The 25,532-nt window shown below is 39.6% G+C and overlaps 1 long non-coding RNA gene across 1 annotated transcript in view; it reads left to right on the forward strand.

Annotated features, from left to right (window-relative positions):
• The window catches only part of LOC123479663 (uncharacterized), a 43,653-nt gene extending 20,190 nt beyond the window's left edge, over nt 1-23,463 (forward strand). Inside the window, exon 3 of the long non-coding RNA XR_006655347.2 lies at nt 23,328-23,463. This is a non-coding gene — a long non-coding RNA (uncharacterized lncRNA). The remainder of the gene's footprint in view (nt 1-23,327) is intronic.
• Nucleotides 23,464-25,532: the final 2,069 nt, after the last annotated feature.

Genomic DNA, 25,532 nt, shown 5'->3' on the forward strand with positions numbered 1-25,532 from the left:
GCGATAAGGGAAACATCAATTGGATCGATGGGTTGCCTTGACCGGGCGTCAAATCCTTTTAGTATATAGGACAATGCTCCAACCAACTTAGCCACCCAGCCAAGGCCATCTTTCTATTTACTTGTGTTTCAAAGAGCATTATTATATATGTAATAAAAACAAAATGAATAATATTAAAAGGACAAAAATATTGCCAGTGTTTTGGAGCCACGATGACATGCGTTAGAGTCTCAGCTACCAGTTGTTACTTAACATTTCTGAAACTTGCTTTCTTTCTTCATCTGTAGGAGGGGTGTAACATCTACCTCTGTATGTTGAGGTAATTATATATGTTCAGAATTTTTATGTTGAGGAGTTGTAGGTACAGCAAACTGTGGGGAAATAAGGGGTGGGGTACGGGCTAGGGTATTTTGTAGTTGATTTGAGAAGCAATTTCTGAACAAATAAAAAACACAGGAATGTGTACATTCACACTGATAATGAGGAAATCAGAGATTAAGGATGGGCCCAAAGCCTTACCTCCATCCCACACATTTCTTGTTGCCACCAGGAGTGGCTGAGGCTCAAAAAAATGTTAGTATTTCTATTTCCAGCTGACATGGCGATTAGAATACTCTTTCAAAATGAGGACTTCTAACTCTATCATCTCATCTTAAATCCTTTGTAGCTTCTTGAATATTTGTCCCTTTACATTTTATGATCCTAGGTTCTGGACTTGCTGGAAGAAAATTATTTTCTGAAATCCTCCAGTAAGGCTGTTTGGAATTTTTAAAGAATTTAGGTTAGGGTGCTTTGAATCACAAAATCACTTCCCATAAGTTAGGACACATTCAAATGTAGGAGATTATCACAGCCCTTTTTTATTTTGTTTTATTTTTCTTTCTTTTTTACAACTACCATTACTTACTGAATTAGCATCACTCTTTGAGAATGGAATTGAAGAGTTGAGTAATTCTTTAGTTTACTCCCTCTAGCTCTAGAAATGATGTAACCAAGACCAAGGAAAGATCAAGCTGACCTACCAATGTCACACAGCTTACTGTTACTGAGTGAGGACAACACATATCTCCTAACTCCCAGTCCAGTTTCCTTCCCACATGAATGGCCCTGCCTAAAAACTGAGAACTGGGTCTTCTCTAGAATGCCCAAAACGGTCTAATGTCCTGGTCTCTTAGAGCTTTTGAATGGTTATGGTTTTCTTCTTTGAAGTTGAATAGAAATTTCGAGAACCTCATTATCCACCTCCAACACTCGTGATTCATTACAGTCTGAATTCCAAGGGCATTACAAAAAGTTCCAAACACTTTTACGAATACTGATGAAAGGTTTTAGAGGGAAACCAGAGCTGATAGGCTGGCTAACAGGGAGAAGAATGGGAGAAAATGTCCCGACAGAGATTTGCTGTGTAAAGATTGCTTCTAAGAGACATAGGGTAAACAACTGACTTCATGCTGGCATGCAATACACCTGTTCCTATGCAGGGTTAACCCTGTTGGGATTTTTATCTTTTCACACATAGGTGAGAGAAAATCATTTCCCCAATCTTTCTGAACTTAATTTCAGACAATCAGAGAGTTCCCCATGGTCTGTCATTAGCATGTCACTCCAGACTTCTCCATTTTTTGTCTATTGCAGAAGCAGTTTATAATTCTTAAAGGTCAGTGGAGGAGTCTTTTTACTTCTCCTGAATCACAGAGAGCTTTTATCAAGATTTGAGCCTCTAGGCCTGGGTCTAACCAAAATCATGGTTATGGGTAAGCTTGGGATCCTCCAGAAGCTGACCTTGAGACTAAGATTGGGGTGCAAATCAGTTATGTTGGTTGTGATTACAGGAAGGACCTACGGGCAGTGAAGAGTGGAGACAGAGAAGGGCAGGGATCCCAGTCTTTATGTGTAATGACAGGTTACCCCATGGACAACCATGAATCACTACCATAGGGCAGGCACCTCTAGGGGACAGTGTTGAACACAGCTAAGTTGTGAGGAACTCTAGCACTCGTGAACTGCCCTTTGTGCTAGAGCAGGGAGGAGGCCCTCAGACAAGGAGCTGGCAGCTGTTTACCTCAGGTGACCACTACTGGGGCACCAACACTGTCTGCCACAATGACCTTCAAGAAAGGTAGTTCACATCTTAATTTTCAACACCTTTATTTCATAGACAGGTGGGGTGGGGGCTTCCAACCTGACCTCGTAAAGATAATTTAGCCTATATTCTTAAGAAAAGTGCAAATAATACATTCATTCATTATTAGCATTCTGTTTTTAGTTCTAATATAAAGAGAATAATACTTTTAATTAAAATTCTAAATCTTTTTTGCTGTGACCTGAAAATATTGAGAGTGATTGGGTCCTAACCAAGAAGTTAAAGACCCATGCAGTTCACTCCAATTAGGACATTTTGAGCTTATATTATCTCATTGGCAGGAAATGAGGCTACCATAAACATTTGCTTTCTAACTGAGGAGCAATTAGAGCTGACAAAGACATATAAATTAAAATAATCAGTGCATTTGCATTGGGATTAAAAATCATCATAGTTACCCTGCTCACAAAATATGGTTAATGGGGATGGACATGGTCCCTTGGGTACTTGCTTCTCTAGATTTTTCTCTATGCCTGTCCTCTTTGCTTTTTGGCTTTCCAGAGGCTAGACCTAAGGGTGGAAACATTAAAATCAATCTGGTTTTGCCTTGTGTTAGAATATAATCTGGCAATGACAGTACTCCTCCTTTCATACACAGGGTGGGGCAAAAGTAGGTTTACAGTTGCAAGTATGTGAAACACAGAATTTGCTCATATTATTTATTAATTCTTGTATTATTTTCCATATGAATAACTGTAAACTTACTTTTGCCCAACATGTGTGTGTGTGTATATATTTCAATTACAGTTTACATTTAACATTATTTTGTATTTGTTTTAGGTATACAGTATACTGGTTAGACAATCATATAATTTACAAAGTGTTCCCCCAAATATTCCCAGTACTTACTGCCACGATACATAGTTATTAAATATTATTAACTATATTCCTTATGCTGTACTTTACATCCCCATGACTATTCAGTAACTACAAACTTGTACTTCTTAATCCCTTCACCTTTTTCACCCAGTCCCTTCCACTCCTCCCCTCTGACATATATCAATCTGATCTCAGTACGAGTCTGTTTATTTTGTACTCCTTTTTAAAAAACATTGTGATTTTCTTCAAATCTGGACTTGCTCTTAAATTTTAAGGCTGGCACCATAATGTGCTTGCTGCATTGTCTTCTGAGGCTTGTCTTGCTGCCAGTAGGTCTCAAATCCTAGTTTTCTGTGTAAGATATAAGGGTGGTAATGTTATTTATGAGTAATTACAAAATCACCTTGCTCTATTTGATTTATTGGAGAAATTTCAATCAAGGTTTAAAAGCACTCACCCCAAGCAGACAACTATGCTGATAGTATTCAATGATTTATTGAATGCTGTCAAGTCCAGCTCTTTCTCTCTTTTTGCTCTTAGTTGCAGATTTGAGGAGTGTTTCAGAAGCATTCATTGCTCTGGAGATATTTGGTAGATCCTGGAATGCAGCCCACATACAGCTCCTTTCTTTTTCTTGCAGTTGATTTGATTAGGTGTGTTTTCTGCTGGTGTGCATAGATACAAAAGGCCTCAGGTACCACCTATGGTTTTCTAGGGTCCAGAATTTTAGAATCCACTGACAAGATGTTGGAATGCTAGCTTTTCTGGAGGTAACTGGGACACTCAGAGGAACTGACTCAATGATGAACTTATTTAACAACACAAAGTTGAGTTTACACTAATTGAGGTATAATTTACAAAGAGTATAATGCATAGATAGTAAGTGCCTGGATCAATAAGTATGGATGATCCGTGTAATGTACACCCCAATTAAGACATAGAACATTTTCATCACCCCACAGACACCTTTCCTCCTTGTTCCAATCAGCTCCTCCTATCCTCAGTCAATCACTCTTGTTTTCTATCATAACAGAATTTTTGCTTGTTTTTGAATTTCATATAAATAGAATCATATAGGGTGTACTTTTTGTTTCTAGCTTCTTTACCCAGTATTGTTTATTTTTTGAGATTCATCTGTGTGGTTGCATATATATCAAGCTTGTTTCTTTTTATTGCTGAATAGTATTCTATTGTATGAATATATAAACATTTTTCTCAGATCTCCCGTTGATGGATATTTGGATTGTTTCCCAGTTTTGGCTAGTATGAATAAAGCTGCTATAAATATTCTTATACAAGATTTTTGTGGGTATATGTTTATATTTCTCTTGAATAAAACCTGAGTGAAATTGCTGGATCATAGAAAAGCTTCAGGTGTAAATTCACATTATTTTTACAGTTTAGAAATGTTTGCTTAGGGTTGCATGATGAAATGTAATAGATTTCTATAGACCACTCCTAAAATTTAGAGTGAATTTTTACCTGTATATAGTATCCCAACCATTTCTACCTATACACAACAAAGATTTACTTTGCTTATTAGCATGTGAGGGTGGGACTTAAATGCCATTTTGAAAAGTATATTCAGCATGGATATACTGAACTCAATTCCCAAATTCAGTTACCCTCTTGAGCAGGAGAAGGGCCCAGTCACATCCATGGATGCTTATGTGTCATCCTGAGTGCACAGGCAGGCCTTTCCCTAGGAAGAGCTATAGACCCGCTCTGTAGACCAGGTCCTACATGAGCTATAGCAGTGATGATTGCTGTGATCGTCCACACATCATGTGTATGAAGGGGTGCAGGTTAGGGATCTTCTAAATGAGAAAGGAAAATGCAAATTTCAAAAAGCTATTGGAGGAGCAGCTACCAACGGGGTTAGGATTACACTAGAGATAATGGGGATAGGAGTTTAAGAAGTGTATAAATTGCTCCCTCATATATCTTGGTTTGTTGTACTCTCTGTATTTTCTCTGCAGTGATCCGTAAGAAGTAACTAAACCTCCAATAGGGTGGAGGTGGCAGTGGGGTCTTCTGGAGACACAGTATTTCATTCTGGGGCCTGGAAAGGCACTCTGTGGGACAAGTAGGTTGCAATAGAAAGGGAACCAGATGTGGAAATCAGCCACTGTGACCTTAGGAATTCATGGCCAACAGGCTGATGGTGTGATGCTCTCTTTAGTTCCTGGAGGCTCTGGCTAGAAACCATATTGTAAAACTCTCATCTATTACTGTGAATCGACCTACTTCCAGCATTGTGCTGGTCCCATTGCTCTGTGCAGCTTTCTCTTTCACTCTTACATTATTGTGTGACCTTGTCCACATGACGTTGGGTTTTGGCAGGTTCCCTTGGGTGCTTTAGCTTGGTGAATGCAACGCTGGAGTTTTCTGTTGTTATCCAGGCAAAGGTGATGTAACTCCTTAATTAAGTGATTAGATTTCATTCTGGGCTGCCTTTTACCCTATTAATCTCCTGCATAAAGATCACTTAATTTGATGATGTTGGAATTTTGTTGCTTGGCCTGAGGTTTTGCTGGCAATTTAATGTGATTAATATGTCTGGTGAGCATCTTCCATCCATGACAGCCACCTTTGGTATCCCATTGTCATCTGATCTTTTCACCGAGTCCTTCCACTCAAACTTTGTAATATTTAAGGAATACTGAATGGTGAGAATTCAGCCTTATGTTGAAGATTTGGAGAGATTAAATAAGATTTTTTTGGTTTGTTTGTTTGTTTATTGTTTCATCTTATTTTATTTTTTATTGTTGTTGAAGTACAGTTGTCTCCATTTTCCCACCACCACCCTGCCCTGCCCCACCCTCAGTTCTTCCCCCCTTTGGCTTTGTCCATGGGTCCTTTGTATGTATAAAGGTTTTGTTTATTTGGAAGCTTCAGGGCTGTAACTCCCTACTCATGGGACTACCGTGGTTACCCAAAGAACAGGTCCACATGTTCTGAAAAAGCATTAGATGCCACGACTTTCTCCCTTCCAATTTTTAAAAATTCCATGTTGGATTCTAAGCTTTTCAACATTTTTTTAAAAAACCAGGATCCAGACTGAATATATTTGCTCGATCTTTTGTCACCATATGTCCCCAGTCACCTGGTGAGAATGGAAGCAGCAGGCAATTTAATTTGTTCACAGCATAATCCTGAGTCCCTTTGAAAAAGAGCTTTTAGCTGCTCTGTCCCCTAATTGTGGAATTTACTACAGATTTCTAGTCACAGTGCCCTGCCTACCTCTGCTTAAATAAACTAAAGCTTTCTGCAGTCCCTGAGGTGTTTGAAACCTTCAGGCGGAGGTGGGAGGGTGTCTGAGAGAGGCAGGGGAAAATGTTTATTGTTCCAAGCCCAGGTTTTTCCCTTGAAAGAAGGGTATACAAATTCTCTCTCTTGTTACTCTTATTTCTGTTTCAGGGTCTTAATGAGGAAAATAAGAGCAATAATGATAAAAATCAAGGAAAACATGTGAGGAGAGTCAGGGAGAAGTACAAGAGGAAACATGAGGGGAAAGCCAAGATCTTGGAAGTGCCAAAGAGGGAATGAATCAACCTATTTCTCCTATCCTTTGCCCTACTTCTTTGTAACTGCACTGAATTTAGTGGCTTTCTTAATTCAGTGATGTTCACATATATCAAGGATCATTTCTTTTGCTGAAATATTTGCTTGGAGTTCGACTATATGAAACATAAACCACAGACTCGGTAGCTGACATGTTACATTCCCTTGCTTTGCTGGAAGGCTTTGCCCAGGAAATTAAGACCCCAGGGAGGCCATGGAGCCCATCTGAACATTCTTCCCACCCCCACAGCTGCTGCAGCCATACCCCAGAGTCCAGCAGGACAAACACAAGTCATCGCTGAAACCTTCTCACCCTTAAGTCTCTGTGATGTGAGATCCAGCCTTCATTTTTCCTTTGTTACTTATACCTTTAATTTATTAACTGTAAGGCAGAGAACACACTTACAAGAGTTCTGGTAAAAGCAAAGAGGTGGAAAGAGTGAACAGATTTATGAGTATGATTTCATGATAGGCCTCCCAGGGGAGTTGGAGATCTTTTCCCATTGCTACACAACAAGAGTATATAAAGACTCACTTGAAACAGATGTCACAGCATAGGGTGCAAGGAATTCTGTGAATCCTGAGGCTCCTGATGACTTATGTTAGGGACATACAATGACATGAAGAGTAAAGACTTCAGCTTTCAAGAAGGCAGAAGGAAATGGGTGTCACCATGTAAACACACAGAGAAACACACAGAGACAATTTTTACATCAATAAGTTAATAGCCACTGTCTTTTTACACTGAGAAGAGGCATTACTCAGAAGTTCAAGCAGATATATGGACCTCTGAGGCTCTCTACCCAGCCTCTCATGGAAACTGATTATTTATGAGACTTTGGGAATTAAGGGTGGCATCTCCTCTCATTGATGAGCTTGGAGCCCTCTTGCCATTATTATGATGTGTGAAAAAAAATATAACACAGGGTTCTCCACTTCACACAGAGAACCCCAACACATCCATACTGAAGGAGTTTCCTCATTTATAATTAAATTCAGGAAGCAGACTATTCTTTCTAAGAGAAAGAAATGAACTTCATGCTGAGAAAATTTAACCCTCCACCTCTTATAGGTGTCAGTGTCCTTTAGAAGGTGAGATGGCAGGGTAGGGAAATCTGAGAAATGGGCATATTTGGAGGGTGGTATAGTCACAGGAGTAGGAAGTAGTTTGGGCCATCAAGGTCCAGATCAGGAGAAGCAGAAAACTAAGTCAAAATCAGGCAGGATTAGAGAGGTTGAGAGAAGAGATAGAACACAGGGACTATGGTCTGGACTGGCGGTAAAACTTGGGTTTCTTAACCACTCAGCAACCTCTAAGAGAATGGATGATGCTACCATTTTTCTCTCTGATATCACCTTAGCCAGAGTCCTGCATATAGTTGGTGCTCAGTACATCTGATTAACTGAATGAATGAAGTAGAAACTGGAAGAACTGGGCAACATATCAGGACATATTCAGGGAAGCCAGCGAATAAGACAGGGATATTACTGGTAGAGCAGGGTCATGGTACCACTGCTGACCCCAGACAAAGCAATAATGTCTTTTTGGAATAAGGCATGCATTTTAATAATCTAATGAGATTAGATTCTGGGTGTATATCCAAAAGAATTGAAGTCAGGAACTGAAGAGATACCTGCATCCTCATGATCACTGCAGCCTTATTTATTCACAACAGCCAAGTTGTGAAAACAACCTAAGTGTCCACTGAAGAGTGAATGGATAAAGAAAATGTGCTCTACACAAACAGCGAAACAGTATTCAGTCTTACAAAAGGAGGACATCTTGCCACAGACAAAAACATGGATGAACCTGGAGAACATTATGCTAAGTGAAATAAACCAGTCACAGAAGGACCAATACTGTCAGGTTCCCACTATATGAAAAATCTAAACTAGTCAAACGCATAGGGACAGAGAATGGAATGATGGTTTCTAGGAGCCGGGCACAGGATTGGGGTCTGTGTTTAAACGGTATGGAGTTTCGGTTGTACAAGTACCGGTCTGTTGTTGAGATCTGCTCTGCAACATTGTGCCTGTAATTAATAATACTGTATTGTGCACTTAAAATTTTGCTAAGAGGGTATATCTCATGCTGAATCTTCTTGCCACAATATAAAAATATTAGCTTCAAGGCTGGCTTCCTATTGAATGGCCCACCATCAGGCCTTTGGCCTTTCTATTCCTGCTGATTTGATCTAGGGCTATTGCCTGAGCCTGGTATGGAGAAGTTTGTAGGGCAGGTGCAAAAGGCCTCAGCTAAACAGATCTAAAAGGGGCAGGGGTCAGTTTTCCTTGATTCGACTGGCTCTGGGAAAATTTATATTTCAGGGCCATATTTAAGGGTTTAGGCAAGAAAGGAGATTTTGTGTTCAATTTTGTGCCTCCCAATCTTAAGTGGTGTGTGTTTGTGATAATATATGTATGTGTGTGCATATGTGTGTGTAAGAGAAAACTCAGGTAGAGAGAGAGTATACAGCAGGGATTAGAGAAACACTCCATACCTGGGGATATATAGAGCTATGAAGAGGCAGTGAGATAAAAATGTACAAAAATATACATACACAGAAGAGAGCAAGAAAAACAAAGGTATAGAAAGAGTCAGAGATAGGGCTATTGGAATCCCCCCCCCCACAACTAATCATAATGGCTGCCATGATTGAGGTAATGTAGTTCTTATTTTGATAATTGAAACTCTAGGGGTCTACTTATGTTAGGTCTTAGAAAGTTCAGAGGTGTCTGAAAAAGAAAAGCACCCTCAACAAATAGAAAAATAGAAAAAATCACCCTCACTCTCCTTATGATTCCTGTCATTATGAAACAACAAAACTGTTTAAGTTCAAAAGCACAAAAAGCACATCAAGGTGGATCCCAGGATCCCAGGACATGAGCAGGTGACAACACTTACTGGCAAGCAACTGGATGGATATTTCAGGGTTAGGAGCTTTTTGCTGAGATTCTACATGAGAGGGGGATCCAAAGAACACTGGGATTTATTTATTAAAACTTGTGTATTTATTCTTACATTTTTAAACTTTAGTCCCTTCAAAGTCCTCTCCACTTGATGCAATACACCTATCAAGATTTTTTCCCCACTGCTCCAAACAGCTTTTGAACTAATCAATTTTGATGCCTTTTAGTGTTTCTGCCGTTTTTTGTTTCACCTCCTCTGCATGGGCAAAATGTTTCCCTTTGAGGACTGTTTTTCATCTGGGGAAACAAAAAAGAAGTGGCTTGGGGTGACATCAGGTAGAGGGAGTGGGAGACACAGAAGCCATGCCATTTTTGTTCAAAAATTGCTGAACTCTCAGCTTGGTGTGGGCAGATGTGCTTGTAAATCACCAATCACAAAATGGGCAAATGCTTTGAAAGAGTCTTCAGAAACAATTTACTGATGCTGAACATAGCCTCTCACAACAATACCAGCTGGTACACTGATACAGATGGGTTCCTAGTACAGTCCCCTAGCAGGGAAGCCTGTACTACAAGGGGTCAACTGTCGAGAAGGTAATTCAGGTTTTGGGGGGGTCTCCCCTTGTACATATCCCCATCTGTCTATATTCATGTAGGTACCTCACACTGTGATTACTGCAAAAATATTTATGGATCCAAACATGAACAGGCAGATGCCTCTTTCACTGCCTTTATTCATACCAGGTGAGTTCCAGGTCAGTTTTCTTCCTGGTGCTTCTGCCCCACCTCTCGCATAAACAGAAATAATTATAAATTATACTGCAGGCTAGTCAATAGGAAGCGTTCCAAGCTCAGGCTTTAATTCATCTTGGGTGATAGTTCATCTCACATAGCTCCACCACAGAAATAATTTATTTTAATTGGCCATCATTCGTGAACTGGAGCGTGGTCTCCCTTAGAAATGACACCGCCACTTTATTGTAACTGTATTTCTCTGACTCATGGTTATCTAACTGAAGGGAGTAGATCAATTTTTCATAAATCATAAAAGCATGTAGAAAAAAAGGTGGATTTCTTTCCCTAGTTCTTTCTAGCTTTCCACATAATTACAAAAAATAAAAATAAAAGACCATCACATTTAGTGACCATTCACCTATACCTGGAATTGCCCCAAAAGAAGATGGCCTTAGGAGGTAAAAGCCAGAGACAGCTGTCACAACCTGAGTCTTAGAATAAGCTGGGCCATTCTCCAAGCTTCTTTGGCCCTCTGTTAACTTGGTGCTTTGTAATCAAGACTCCTGCAACCCTAATGGTAGCAATTGTTCAGTCCCATTGAGTCTTTGTTCTTTATTAGAGACAGTTGTTCCCAGGGACTCGATAATCGTGTACATCATGGCATGAGGACTCCTAAACCCTTGAAATGCCAGGGAGGTAGCAAAGATATGTGCAAGAGTGTGGGCGGCTGGACAACAAGGCACAGAAGTCCCTAGGCATGTAGGCCTCTGTAGCCACATTGCTATGTGGACAGAAGACCCTGCCACAAAACAGTATAATTTTCTTTCTCCCCTTTTAACCAAGGTCCTTTTTTGAAGGAGTTGGGAGGGAATGGACAGAAGGCACACCCCTTCTGTTGTCAAGAATTGCCATCTTAATAGACACAATATCTCAGTAGGGAGGCTAATTCAAATAGGGGCAGTGAAATGATGTTAGTCCCACTCACATTCATCAGGTGCCCCCATGGTGGGTGAGGCCTGGTTTTTGGTGGCCCTATGCTGCTCTTTTTCTGGGGTGTCTATGCATATAGCTCTCTACCACTGGTTTAGAAACCCACACCATCTCCCTGTGGAAGGCAGCTATTTTGGGTTCCACTAAAGCATTTTATTTTTATTATTATTTTTAATTTTTAATTATATTTATTGTTTATGCTATTACAGTTGTCCCCACTTTTTCCCCCTTTGCCCACCTCTACCCAGCCCCACCCTTCCCTCAGGCACTTCCTACACTGTTGTCCCTGTCCATGGGTCCTGCATATGTGTTCTTTGGCTAGTCCCTTTACCTTATTTCATCCAGCCCCTCCCCACCTCCAACAGCTGTCAATCTGTTCCATGTACATGTGACTCTGTTTCTATTTTGTTCATTAGTTTATTTTGTCCATTAGAATAGCCTAAGTACCCATCAGTAGATGAATGGATAAAAAAAAAGCTGTGGTATATTTACACAATAGAATACTATGCAGCTGTAAAAAAGAAGGAAATCTTACTTTTTGCTGCAGCATGGATGGAGCTGGAGAACACTGTGCTAAGTGAAATAAGCCCATCAGTGAAAGACAAATACCATATGATCTCACTTTTTTGTGGAATCTAACAGTTCCACTAAATCATTTTATTTATATACTTCTAAATTATAGAAGTCCCACAGGTAGTTAAGAAGGATTATTTTCAACTGGAGAATATGATTTTCAAGAAAAAGGAGTAATACAGGGGATGTAGGTGCCTAGGTGGGTATGGATATGTATGCATATGGTTTCTATCTTATCTAGAATCTAAATTAAAAATATTTAAAAGATAGAATTTTGAACAATGCCCAAGAACTGTGAAGTATCTAGTCTCACACATGGTTTGGAAGAGAGAGCGGTCATGCACAAAGTGTATTTGGAGGTGTCACATCACTTCCTGGAGGCACTCAGGCTCCTCTTTCCTCTTTCAGTTTTTCGGAGCAATTGAACAGCCCCACTCTCTCCCTAGTAAACACCAGGTTATCGTTACATTAGCTCTCCATACATTAGGGAATAAATGGAAGCGCACATGTAAATCTAAGGTTGGTGCTGAAGTCTGTTGTACTCTTGGCAACTTTACATGTGTTTTCATAAAGCATACTTATATGTATGTGTACTTACATGTACAGCATTACACATATATGTATTTTGAGGGGTTTAGACAATTATAATTAAAACATAGTATGGCTGTCACCTGTAAATGTTCAAGAATAACCATCCTTATGTAAAACTGGTATACTTGATTTGAAATACTTTAGTAGGCAAAATTTTCTTAAAATTACTGACAAGGAAATATTTTTACATGATCTATTTCATCAATATTTCAAGTATATTTAATTTTCCAACTTTATTCCTAATAGATGGTGAATTTTAGTAATAGATAATTGATTCACTGAAGCATATATGGATGGGGGCTTCTAAATTCTAGTTTTATAAAGAGTTGTTTTGGCTGTTTGCTAGAGTCTCCCAGTTCTAGAACTGATAGTTAAGTATTCTGAAATCATTTGTTTGGTGAACTTTCCTGTTAACATACCTCTGGCTATATCTGTAAATAAAATGAATTTGAGTCAATTTTGCTGTGTCTATATTTCAGTGTTTCAATTTAGTTGTCAAATGCTGCTCTGTGAGCATAACTTTAAAAAATTAGTGGCCAATAAATAGATGCAATAGAAAGACACACTTACCCAGTTAAGAATACCAGGAGACATTTCTGAGTAGTTATGGAGATGAATATGTCTGGAAAGTTTATTGCCTTCAATTTGCATAGCATTTCTTCCCCCACCCCTCTCCAATCTGTAGGTGTTAGTAGATCTTTAAGGGAGCCTGACATTTAGCTTTGAAATGAGTAAACTTGTTTTTCTTTCATCTTGATAACCAGGGTAAGTTTTCATAGGTAATTTAGCAAATGTCAAACTTTTCTAATAATGTAGACTTGATTTATTCAGCTAAGTTTGTTATTCTCATTACTGAGCAGCCTCAGAATTGGGTGGTTTTCAACCACGGCACCCCCTCCCCATTCACTTTCAAATGCCCATAGCCTCCCAGGAAGTCCTGAGTCTCCCTCACTGTCCTTCTGAGCAATTTGGCTCCTGTCTGCTTCCCCCCTACTCTGAATTTTCTCTAGCTCCACCCGTCAGGATGCCACAGAGTACAAATATTAGCTATTTATTTTTCTATCTGATTCCTCATTATCACATAAACACGTCACTTCTCTTGATAATAACACATTTTTATGTCATTTAATGATGACAGCAAAGTGGGCAGTTGTGACTTGTGACCAGGCAATAAGACATATTTGTTAGTGCCCATTGCATGCATGGCCCTCCCTACAAACAAATCTTATTGGTTTACTCAGCATCAATATCCATTTTTTCCTGGTAATATTTTTTCTTGGCACTTGTCATTTGGCTTATGTCAATATCCTCCTGAGATGAAGTGGCTTCTGCTTCCACTTCCTGGTCATATGATCCAGACTGGCCAGTTGGAGTTTAGCACATTCCTGGCCTTGGTGATTAAGTTAAACCTATGCACATGACCTGATAACCAGAGTTGAGAATGACCATGAATAAGGACCTCTTTTCCTACTGGAGTTGCTAAGATATAAATTGCAGACCTGAAACAGTGAGTGTCCATCTGTGGGGTTAGCCTGCTTAAGAATGGAGCCACGCAGGGGAAAATCAGTATCAAGAAATGAAGAAAGAGGCCCACTTTGAATTTTTGGATCACCATACCTAAAGGCATAATCTAGCCTTGGTTTTATCTTCATTTTCCTTTAGGTCAATTTGAGTTTTCTGTCGTTTGCAACTGAATGAGACTTATTCCTCTCCTCCAAGAGCTAGTATGTAGGGACAGTAATACCAGGTCACGTTTGACCTATGGGGCGATAGAGACAGATGTCAGGTAGGAGATATCCTTATGAAAGAGGCATATCTGTGAAGTCTTCATATTTTGGAGGGCATGGATTGACAGGATTTGGAGAGCTAGAGAAGGTCCTCATGTGAGTATTTGTTCCTCCTACCCTACCTCCCTGCCACATATTCCTCTCTGTTGTATGTCTTTGTTCTCCATTGATCCTTTAATGCTCCTTTGTCTCAGGATTCTTTGCTTGGATGACTTCCCATCATACTCTCTAGCTTTTCAATCAACAGCCATAGTTTTTGATTACCACCTCTGTATGCAAATGATTCCCAAATCCATTTCTCCTATCAAGACATTAATTTTGAATTCTAGACCACATTTCCAACTGGCAACAATTTTCACCTTGAAGTCTCAGAGTCCTGTCAAACTTAATAGACTAAACTTAAACTCAGTCTTCCCCACTCTTATCTCCTCCCTCTCTTCCAGGTTTCACTCCTAACTGTGGCTAATGACACTAGGACACTGTATTTTCCATGTCAATGAATAAACCCTGGGAGGGTCATTCCAGGTTTCTCCCTCTTTAAACTTAAAATTTATCATATTTAGTTTATTCTACTCCTTCAATATCTTGGAAATCTCTACCCTCCTCTCCATTCCTCTGCCCTTAGATAAATATCACTTCAGATTTTTCAAGCACTTCCTACCTAGTTATTTGCCTTTCTGTCAGAAGCTTTTTTTTTTAAATCCAGTTTTATCACGTAACCACATCTTGGGTTCTCATTTGCCTAAGATTACCTCCATTTTCATTAATATGGTATATAACACTCTTCGTGATCTAGCCCATGAATTCCTTTCCTTGCATCATCATTTGCAAATCAGCAGTGCATTCCCAGCCATACCAAGCTAATTGTAGTTTCCCAAACACAATGTGTCTGTGCACAATTACTGAATTGGCAAATAGTAGTTTTTGGCTTAGATGGGCAGTGATATCAGGCACCAGTGCCATTTGGGTAAATCTGGGATACAAAAAGTCAAGCAATCAGTATTCAAAGAAGAGAGACTAGCCACCTTCTGTAACACAGACAGAGATACAATCTTTGGGTTATAAAATCCTCACCAAGAGGGTGCACAATGGAGGCTAATGTTATGAATAGGGGAGCTTCATGGTAGAACTTCAGGAAGCCTAACTATTCCTTGTCAGGTCCATTGTTACTTACAGAAGATTAGAGAGATTCTTCCTCTAAGTTTAGCTAAAAATGTGTCAGCAATCACCCTAGTTGGGCCAGGTAATCCACATAAATCTTGGAGTTAAACAATGTAAATTTCAGATCAGTCATGGACAAAAAACTCCTATATCACTGTTGTGCTTCCAAGGTTAATGCTGCCTGGGGGCTCAAAATTATTCCTGAACTTGCTTTGGTTACTCAGTCACTTCAGGAGTCATACTAACTGGATCCTTAGACCAGCTATAAAGACCATGTTGCAAGATACAATGGTTCCCACCTTTGGGTCTTTGCATGTTCCCTATTTCTGATGTACCCTTTCCCTCCTTCTCTACCTGGTGAACTGCCACTCACCTCTCAAAACTCAGTATGGATATAAACACATTTGTAAAAACGTCTCTACTCTCTCATTGTAATTAAGAAAACTGGCTTTTTTACTTTCATTGCACTTGTATACCCTTCTTCTAGAGCTCACTATGTTGCTGTGATTGTCAGTCTCTTGGCCATATGCTACTTTTCTTGGAATCCCAAGAACATGGAATAATGTCTGGCACATAGCAGGTGCTCACAAATGGTTTTTGAGAAATACTTGAATGAGATGAGGGATAGAATGAACAAAGATAACAAACCTAGTGAGTCAAATATACATAGCTTGCTTGCAAGAACTTGTTGAGGATCTGATAGAAAATACAATGATGAGATAGATGGAAGAGGTCAGCTTTGTTTTCATAGTGACACATTGCTCTAAAGATACAATATTATGAATTTGATTGAATAAAATGTGAAATATATAAACAAATGCATTAATAGGTTCCCATTAAAAATGATGTTGTAGAAATTTATTTATTGATTAAAAATACCCAATTTAAATATCAATTTAAGTATTTATATAGGACAATGTCTCACAGGATTGACTCTGGGAATAAGCTAAATATATCAGTCAGTGTAGGTTAGCTGCTATAACAAACACTTCCAAGTCCAATGTCCTAACCCAATGGAAGTTTAATCGTTGCTCATGCAAAATGCAATGAGGATATTCTTGACTGAGTAGCTCTTCTTCAAGGAATGAATACAGGATTAGGTTGTTTTTATCTTGTAGTTTCAAGGCCACCTTGTTACAACCCAGCTGGGAGCCGACAAGGTAAGAACATCACAATTCACATGGGACCTTCACTCTCTGTCTTCCTTTGGTGGGGTATGACTGACTAGGATTGTGGATCAGATCAGTTTTGTGGTCCTACCTAGTTTCAAGGAGGTTAAGAAATGTAGCCTTCCTGTATGGCTAGGAGGAAAATGAAATGTTTTTATGACCACAGAATACTGTTTACTCTGTACTGGGGAATAAAAAAAGGGAAGGTATACATTGAAAACAAACCATACTTTAATGGAAATAATAGTCACAGCTCCATTTTGTCTGTCATAAGAAGTCTACCTTAAAAAGACCTGTAAAAATTACAAAAGGCATGTGTTATTATTTTTCAACTTTGCAAAAGGTTATTTTGTACTTATCCACGTAGACAGGATGATTTAACAGCAGTGATTGGGCCATCATCATCATCATCATCATCATCATCACATCTTCATTTAGAGCCTAAAATGAGGTATAGGTCACTGCACCAGGTAATGGAGTTTCAAGAAGGCATAAAGGCCTTGAGGATTTTATAATCAAGTTGGGAAGTCAGAACAACTACATTTGTAAGGCAAATCTTAATGCAAGACTGCATGTGCTTAGTGCTAAATGAGTGGCAGTGATATTATGGAGAAATGGGCCTCCTGGAGATAGATATAATGGACTCTAAGAAATATGGGTATTGCCTGCAGCACAAAATCATTTAAAAAAACCATGAAGGCCTTTAGAGATATAGGCCACCTCCTTCATTTTATGAGTATAAAAACTTGCCTCTAAAGATGTCTCCCTCCCCTTGTCCCCACACTTCCAATCTTTTGTAAACCCTCTCTTATGTAAGACCCTCTGCTTGATTCCAGGCTGGCCCTGTGGCTTGCTTTTTACTCAAAGAATGTGGCAGAAGTGGTATTGTACTAGTCACAGACCCAAGGCTTAAAGACCTGGCAGCTTTGGCCCTGGTTTCTCAGAATGTGCCATCTGGGGAAAAGCCAGCCACCATGTCACAGGTCCAACTAGTCTGAGGTGACCATATCTCTATATATGGGAGGCCATATATAGAGATACTCAGCTAGCTGTTTGCCATTTCAGTTTAGATGCCAGCCGTGTGAGTGAAGCAAAAATCTTGGACTTCCAGCTGAGTTGATTATTTAGATGACTCCATCCTGACTTCAACTACATGAGAGACCGCAAGCATAAACTTCCCATCTGAGTTCAGCCAACTCACAGAACTATTGTTACTTTTTTGAGCCTCTGTGTTTTGGAGTGGTAAGCCACAGAGCAGTAGGTAACCAGAACAACAAGGAAACTGAGGTCACAGTCTAAATCAGCTCCCCAAGGTTCAGAAAGATAGCTGTGTTCCTCAACTGATTTGTAAATCAGTGTTTTTAAGACTGGGGCTTCCTAGACTTTTGTAGGTATCAGAATCTCCTGGGAAGGTTACTACAACTCAGATTTCAGGGCTTTACCCTCAGATACCCTGATTCAATGGGTCTGAGAATTCACACATCCAACAAACTCTCAGGTGATGTCGATGCTGCCAATCTGTAGACTACACTTTGAGTAGCCCTACCTTGGATGAGGCCACAGCTAAGTTCTCAGTACAGGTTAGGCAAATAACATGCGCTGGTTTACCATTGTGCTTTGTCAAAATTGCCTGCTTGCCGCATTTCCAGGTAAGTAATTGAAAAATGCAAAGTGACAGGCCTCGTTCGGGAAGTGCCCAGTTGCAGCTGAGCCCAATTTTAGCTTTTCCAGCTACAGGTTGAAGAAGCCCATATGGTCTGAGAGTGGGCCCATTTATCTGAGTTCTGCTTTCTCTACGTACGACAGCCCAGGTTTCATAACCTTGTTACCAGAAGCAATTAGGGGCAACATCCAGATTTTCAGATCCATTTCCCATGGAGATGAACGTTAAGAATCTCCCATAGTGAATTTAATTAGCAGAAAACATCGCTCAGCCATGACCTGTCGTGCAGATAACAGTCATGGCTGCCCAGCGATAGCAGCTCCCTTTTCTTAAAAAATGACAAGTTTCCTAAAAGGTGCCAATGAGTCCCAGCCAGACACAGGTGGAACACTGTGCAGCCTGATTTCATGTAACCAAGCAACTCACACATGTTGCTTCTGTTCAATTTACAGAACTCACCGAGACAGAGATGCTGGTGAGAAAGGATAATGGCTTGCAAATGAGAGTGTTATGCATTTTCTTAGTATATCTGGGCCTATGTTGGCCACTGGTGCATCTCTGCAGATGTTTTGGATTGATACAGTAATCACATTTACTTCTGGGATTGTTATTGGAGATAATCTAAGTATTTATATCCTACATCAGTGATGAGTGTGCTCTGAATTTGCTTTAGATATCTCTACAGGAAAAGCCATAGGATTATAGTCTTTCACTGTGTGCTGGAGTTTAAACACGACCTTCTTAAGTGTTAATGAAAGTCACAGGCAAACATTTGTCAAGCATCAGTGGGTGAATAGACTCCTCCTATGCAGAATATTCATGCTATTACAATACCTATTAGATATGATATGAGAAATTGATTGAATATGCTCCTTGTAATATAATCCTATATGAGGATTAATGAATATAGTAAGTACCAGATGGTATAATTTGGCATTGACTAAAGTTATTGGTGAACTGAGAATTTTTAATGTCCCCAGTGTTTCTGGTTTGGACTAATTGATTGATGATCAAAATTTAGCCAGGGCTTTTGCATTAATGGGCTCTGTGGCTTAGGTTGGGTGGCCATGGCTGTGTGTAACTCTGACTGGTAAGACGAGAATTTGATTATGGAAGGGGAGGTATTGGGTCATTTAGTGAGGGTCCCTCATTTTTAATTGTGATGCCAATTTACAGTACCACAAGCAGCAATATTTGAAGTTCATCCATTTTTCATCATTTTCAAAATGCAACAGTATTAAAATTACTGTCAAAATTCCATTATTTTCTACATGTAGAATCTCCTTAGAAACATTCTGTTAAAAATTTAATATCTATAATAGTGTGGTCTTTAGAATGTAAACATCAATATCTTACTTTAATAATCAAATCAGTGTTTTTCAGTTTCAAAAAATATTAATGTCATACCTCTTAAAAATCACAACTATTCATATATTAAAACAAAAATCACACTTATTTATTTCTTATTTACATTTATTTGATTACTACAGAAATGGCATATTTTTATCTTATGTTAATTGGGCATTTGCTTCTCTCTGTCTTTCTGACCTGTTCGTGAACATTAACTCTTTCTCCGTTGGTATTTTTGCCATTCTTTCTTATTTATTAGAAATTTTTTATATACCAAAGGTGCTGAGCCTCAGTCCTTGAATGAGGTCAGCAGCAGGCATATTGGGGGTGTTTAGGGCCAGGTAACTTGGTTATATAATTGGGGTTGGGAAGCAAAGATGGCTTTCTGTGTTAGCGTGAGAAGTAAATGAAGAACATTTGTAAAAGCGGGACTAGCAGGCAGCTCTCTAAAGAAGTTGAAGTTTTTGGTAATGCATTACTTTAATTTACATTCACTTTACAGTCTGTGCACATGAGAATTATTTGGAAGAGGTTTAATTTTACTAGCTGCTGAAAGCAGTAGAGTCACTACTGACAGAGCAGGAAGAGAGAGGCTGCTTGTTAATGCACGTGGGCCGCACGGTAACTATGCAGGGCAGGGCTGGAGTCAATAAACACGGAGTTCCCTGGCTTTGAGGGTTATTTGTTTTTCTGAGCTAACATGTTTTTTTCTAGTTAACATTTTCTGTAGTGTTCTGTTTTTTCCTATGTCTGAAAGGCTTGTAAATACAGCTTGAAGGTGTTATGGAAAAGCATTGCCAATTTCATCTTGGTGGATTAAACTCACTGCATCCACTTCTTTTCCCATGAAACCCAAACATGCTGAGCTTGTTCTCTTTTGAAATAGGGCAGAATTGAAGTGGACTTTTCCAGATGGGAGGGCCTGGACTTTTCCAGATGGGAAAACCTGGACTTTTTCAGATGGGAGGGCCTTCATCTCCAGGAGCTTCCATGAAACACTTAAAATGACCAGAAAAATCCAATTTCATTTTTACCATGACCTTCCCCTATTTTGACACATATTTAGTTGGAGTGACTTGAATGTTTGGCCACTTTAATCAGTGAAAAAAAAGTATTTTTGGTTGAAAATTTAGTTTGTTACTACTGGGAAATTTGATTTATCTGTTTTAAGCAACCATCTGGAGTAAGTATATTTGTATTACGTGTCATGCATATATTTATGCTGCAAGATCAAAATCCTTAAATTACATCCTTTCAAAATTTTATATATTATATAGTGACAATTGCCAACAGAACAATGAAGTGATTACATGGCTTTCAAAAATGGAAACATTGTGCAACAAAAAGATTACAACATATAATGAACAAGTTCATTTATTCGAATGTAAATGTGTGGTGAATAATGAAATGCATCCTCTATGAGCCGAGATGAATCTTCTGTCATTAGAAATACAATTTTAGTGTATTGGAGTTTCTAAGGTCTAACAAGAGTAAGCAGATATATTATACAGAAAAGACCAAATCCTATTCATCTGTGAAAGTTTTCCTTAACTATGCCATAACTATATCAAATAATATATAGTTAATAAAGACTGCAAAATAGATTGTGTGTGTACATGTGTGTATTTTACAGTCAAAAGGCAATGTTTATATGGGTCTGCTCTGCATAAAATTTGACGTCTTCCCAGGTAGCTTTCAGCATTCTACTATTGTTCTGTTACCCCACGCCCTCCCTGTCTCCCTGAGAAAACCATTGCCTCCTCTTATGCCTTAAATTCTTCCTAACGGAATTATTTTACCAGAAAATATCTGAGGCACACAGTCATACAACCTAAAGTTGAGCAAACAGAAACCAGCTCTGCATGCATGTAGCATGGGAAGATTCCTCCTGACGTTGAAGTCACAGCAGCTTAGGTTGGATTACTAAGATTGCCAGTTTCTACTTGACCATCAGGAGTTACTTAACTCTGTCCCTCAGTTTTATTTTATATATTCTTCTAGGGTTTTGGTGAGGGTTAAGTGGTATATTTTTAAATTCCTCCTGATTGAGTGTGTTGCTCATGATTCATTGATAATGTTTGTTTCTTTCCTCTGCTATTTTGTTAGTTCCTTCCTTTCTTTTGCTAATTGCAATGTGGTCTTCTCAGCCAAGGTAATTAGCTTCTCATGTCCACTTCCGGTGTCCAACCCATGGCCTTATGGGCTGCATGCAGCTCAGGATGGCTACAAATGTGGCCCAACACAGAATTGTAAATTTACTTAAAACCTTTTTTTGCTCATTAGTTTTCATTAGTGCTTGTGTGTTTAATGTGTGGCCCAAGACAGCTCTTCTTCCTCCAGTGTGGGCCAGAGGTGCCAAAAAGTTGCACACCCATGAGGGATGTTTCAACTATAATTAAATTTAATACCCACCTAAAAGTAGCTTAAACAGTGGGAATGTTTATTATACCACATAGCAACAAGCCTACTGTCATCATCAAGCATCTCTTTTTCTGCTGTCTAGCTTTATCAGATTGGGTTGGTCCTTTAGCTCTTTCTCCTCATGGTTGCAAGATTATTAGTACCATTCCAGGCATCACCTGTAGGCCTGAAAACATCCAGCTGAAGAAGAATGTTATTTCTTCTTTGCATCTCTTTTTATCAGGGAGAAAACATTTTCCTTATTCCTTACCCCTTTCCCAGCAAACTTCAGGTTCCATTGGCTAAAATTGTGACATATTCCCAAGAAAGTGCTGGGACAGTGACTAGGAATTTTTTAGCTTCTTTTCTGAGGAATACAACAAGGAAATTTGGGAAGGCTCCCAGGAGCATCTTCCCTACCCTTAAATCATATAAAGTACTTATCCTGGGCGGGGGGGTAGTATGGAGATAAAATGAGTATGTGGCATATATTTTGTTATCAATAATAGATCATTTGAAGGAAACCCAAAGGAATGTTTCTCAGAGAGTGAAGTTGTGTGTATTCATCATGATTTGTGAGGCAGAAATTGTTTTGAACAACAGAGAATACCCTCTAGATGTTCTTCCATTGTATCAGGTGCATGGGCACCAGCTTGCCCAAGGCCTTTGCAGGAGAGTTTTGGGGAGAGAACCTGAGACTTTGTCTTATCTTAGTTATGAACAGAAAACAGCCATGCGGGGGTCCAGACTGATGGGCCATGGATAGATAAGGAGCTACAGAGAAGATGATGAGTGGTGATACCTCAGTTCTATGCAGAGACCCAATAGTGAAATTTTTGAGGTACAGGGAATGTACCAGCCGATTCTTGGAGGGCCAGCTCCAAATACTTACATTTTGTTTATTTATTCTACAACTATTTATTGGGACCTTGATATGTATGAGTAGGCACTGGGCTAGGGGCTGGGAGTTTATTGGGAACATCACAGTCCCTGTGTTCAGGGAGCTCGTGGTCAAGTGACAGAGGCAGCTCTGCATGGACAACTTCATTCAGTTAGGTTTATTAGGTTGTTTTGGTAATATTTTCCATGGTGTGCTAGTGGTGAGCCTGGGGCATGTCGCTCTGTATGGAAGAGGGATTGTCAGGAAGCGTACATGTTGATGGTGCAGAGGTTTCAATGTTAGTGAAGGAAGAAGAGGGCAGAAGGCCATTTTCAGTCATTAAATAATAATAATTTCTATCATTGACATTGTATTCCATGATATATATCATCACAGTCTTTATAACAGCCAGCCAAGGAAGGCGGTGTTGCAAGGTCCTTTTCTCTACTTTAGAGATGAGTTATCTGAGGCATGGGGAGGTGAAATACCCTGTCCAAAGTCACATAGTAAGTGAAAGAGTTGGCATGGGACTTCAAGCAGATTTGAGGTACAGTTGTTTTTGCTAACCATACAGCCTTCCCTTTATCCCCAGGGATACACTCAACTCTGAGAATCAAGGTTCAAGAAGGTGACATGAGAGACCCATCACCAGGCTGCATGGAAAAGTCTTCCTGTTCAGCATTCCTTCCACTGCAAGTTTCCTGCAGAGTGGTATGGTAGCCCCTGGCCTATACATCCACCACTGGTGAGGGCACACCCAGAGCTATGCCTGAGAAGGAGGGTTGGAGAGAGAATGCAGATCTTGAAAATTTTGTATGAAGAATTCAAGGAAGCCCCTTTAGTCTGACAGTTTGTGTTTTTTGACTATCGAGTAAACTGGTTTGGAATCCTGTATACTGGGAAGCCCATGTGTTAGAACAGATATTCTATGGCATGCTTCTATATTGTTTCATTTTGTGTTACTTAGTTTCTATGTTTAGCAAATGACACATAGCTTTTCTCTTTCTTTTTATTATTTTATTTATTATTTTTTATCCTCACCTGAGGACATGCTCATTGATTTTAGAGAGAGGGTACAGGAGGGAGAGAAAGAGGGAGAGAAATATTGACTGATTGCCTCTCACACATGCCCCAGCTAGGGACCAAACCTACAACCCAGACATGTGCTCTGGCCAGGAATCTAACCCATGACCTTTCAGTTTATAGGACAACATTCCAACCAACTGAGCCACACTGGCCAGGGCAAGATGCAGATTTTCAGTTCAGACTTTCAAATCCTGGCTTCACAGCTTGCTAATTTTAGAATCTTGTGTAAGTTAAACTCCCAAACTTGTTTCCTTTAATGGTTAAGAGGATCAATTGATAGCACATTCTCAATGTTATTCACAGAATCAAATGAACTAATATTTGTAATATGTGTGGCACATCCATCCACCTCTCCTCCTTCTTTATGCCTTTGAGTGACATGCAGATTTTCAGTCAGGGAGATCTGACTATTCTGAGTCTGTTGGTTTAGCCAGGCCACAAGGTTTAAACCAACCTACATATGAGGATCACCTGGGGAAATTGAAAAAAAAAAAAAAATACCCTGATGTCCAAGAATCACCTCAGACCATTAAATAAAAATCTTTGGAGTGTACTATTGCTTTTGTAACATATTCTCAGGTGACTCCAATGTGCAGCCTGGACCTAGTACTACCAAGGGAGACTACTGCTGCTCAAACTTTAATGAGCATACAAATCCCATGTATTCCTGGCTAATATTCAGATTTTGATTGTATAGGTCTGCAGTGAAGTCTGATATTGCATTTCTGGCAAGCTCCCAGGCGATACTGATGCTGCTCCATGGACCACACTTTGCATAGCAAGAGGAGCTAGTGAGCTAGGGGATAAGGTTACCTGTGGACAGGAACATTGTTTTCAATAAGGAAGAGGCAGCTGGATAAGCTTCCTAATCCCCAGTGGGCTACCCCCTTTCTGGAATAAAAGTCTAGGCAAGTGGACTGCATTGAAAGGCCCCACATATTTTGCTTCCTCTATTTTTTCATATCACTAAGCCATAGTAGCGAGGTTTGAGGCCACAAAGAGAAAATTTAGAGTTAAAGTCCCCAGATCCTCAGTGACTGTTAGATGAGCAGAGGTTCCTGCTGGAGGCCTGAAGTAGGCCTGCTGAGATGTTATTGGAGGCTCAGGCACCAGAGGATGTTAAGGCTTATATCAGAAGATACCTTCAACCTCCAGTGGAGCTCAATACAGGTCTCTGAAGTGCATCTCAGACTGAACATGCGTAGGTTGCAGGTGGGAGTGGGGTAGTTGTTCCAACCCTAATGATTCCTACCCTAATGTTTGCTGATCAGTAGATTTGGGTGGGGTCTCCATAATTTGCATTCTAACCCGCTCGCCTGTGGTATTGCTGGGCTTGACCACACCTTCAGAAGAACTCTTCTAAAAGCCAGCAAAGGTCCATTTGAGTGGGAGCTGCTCCACAGACTACATAAATTGCTTCAAGTCTCTTCTGGGAAAAGATGAAAGGGTGAATCAGCCATGGGGAGGATTGGGTCATTTCTTGTCCATTCAATTCCCCGTGATATGAAGAATAGAATTGATGTGACTCTGCAGGATATTGTGTTGCAGATGTGTGTAAACAAAAGTCTGGAGCTGACTTTTTAAAAAAGAATTTTAAAGAGAGTTTATTCAGATAATGATTTGCAAACCAGGAAACAGCCCTCGGCCTGAACCAAGAATATGTTCCAAAATGGAGCGGATAGGGCAGTGTTTACAAAGGCAAAAGTTTCAA

Source organism: Desmodus rotundus, chromosome 6, assembly GCF_022682495.2.
Source record: "Desmodus rotundus isolate HL8 chromosome 6, HLdesRot8A.1, whole genome shotgun sequence".
NCBI classification, from domain to species: Eukaryota; Metazoa; Chordata; class Mammalia; order Chiroptera; family Phyllostomidae; genus Desmodus; species Desmodus rotundus.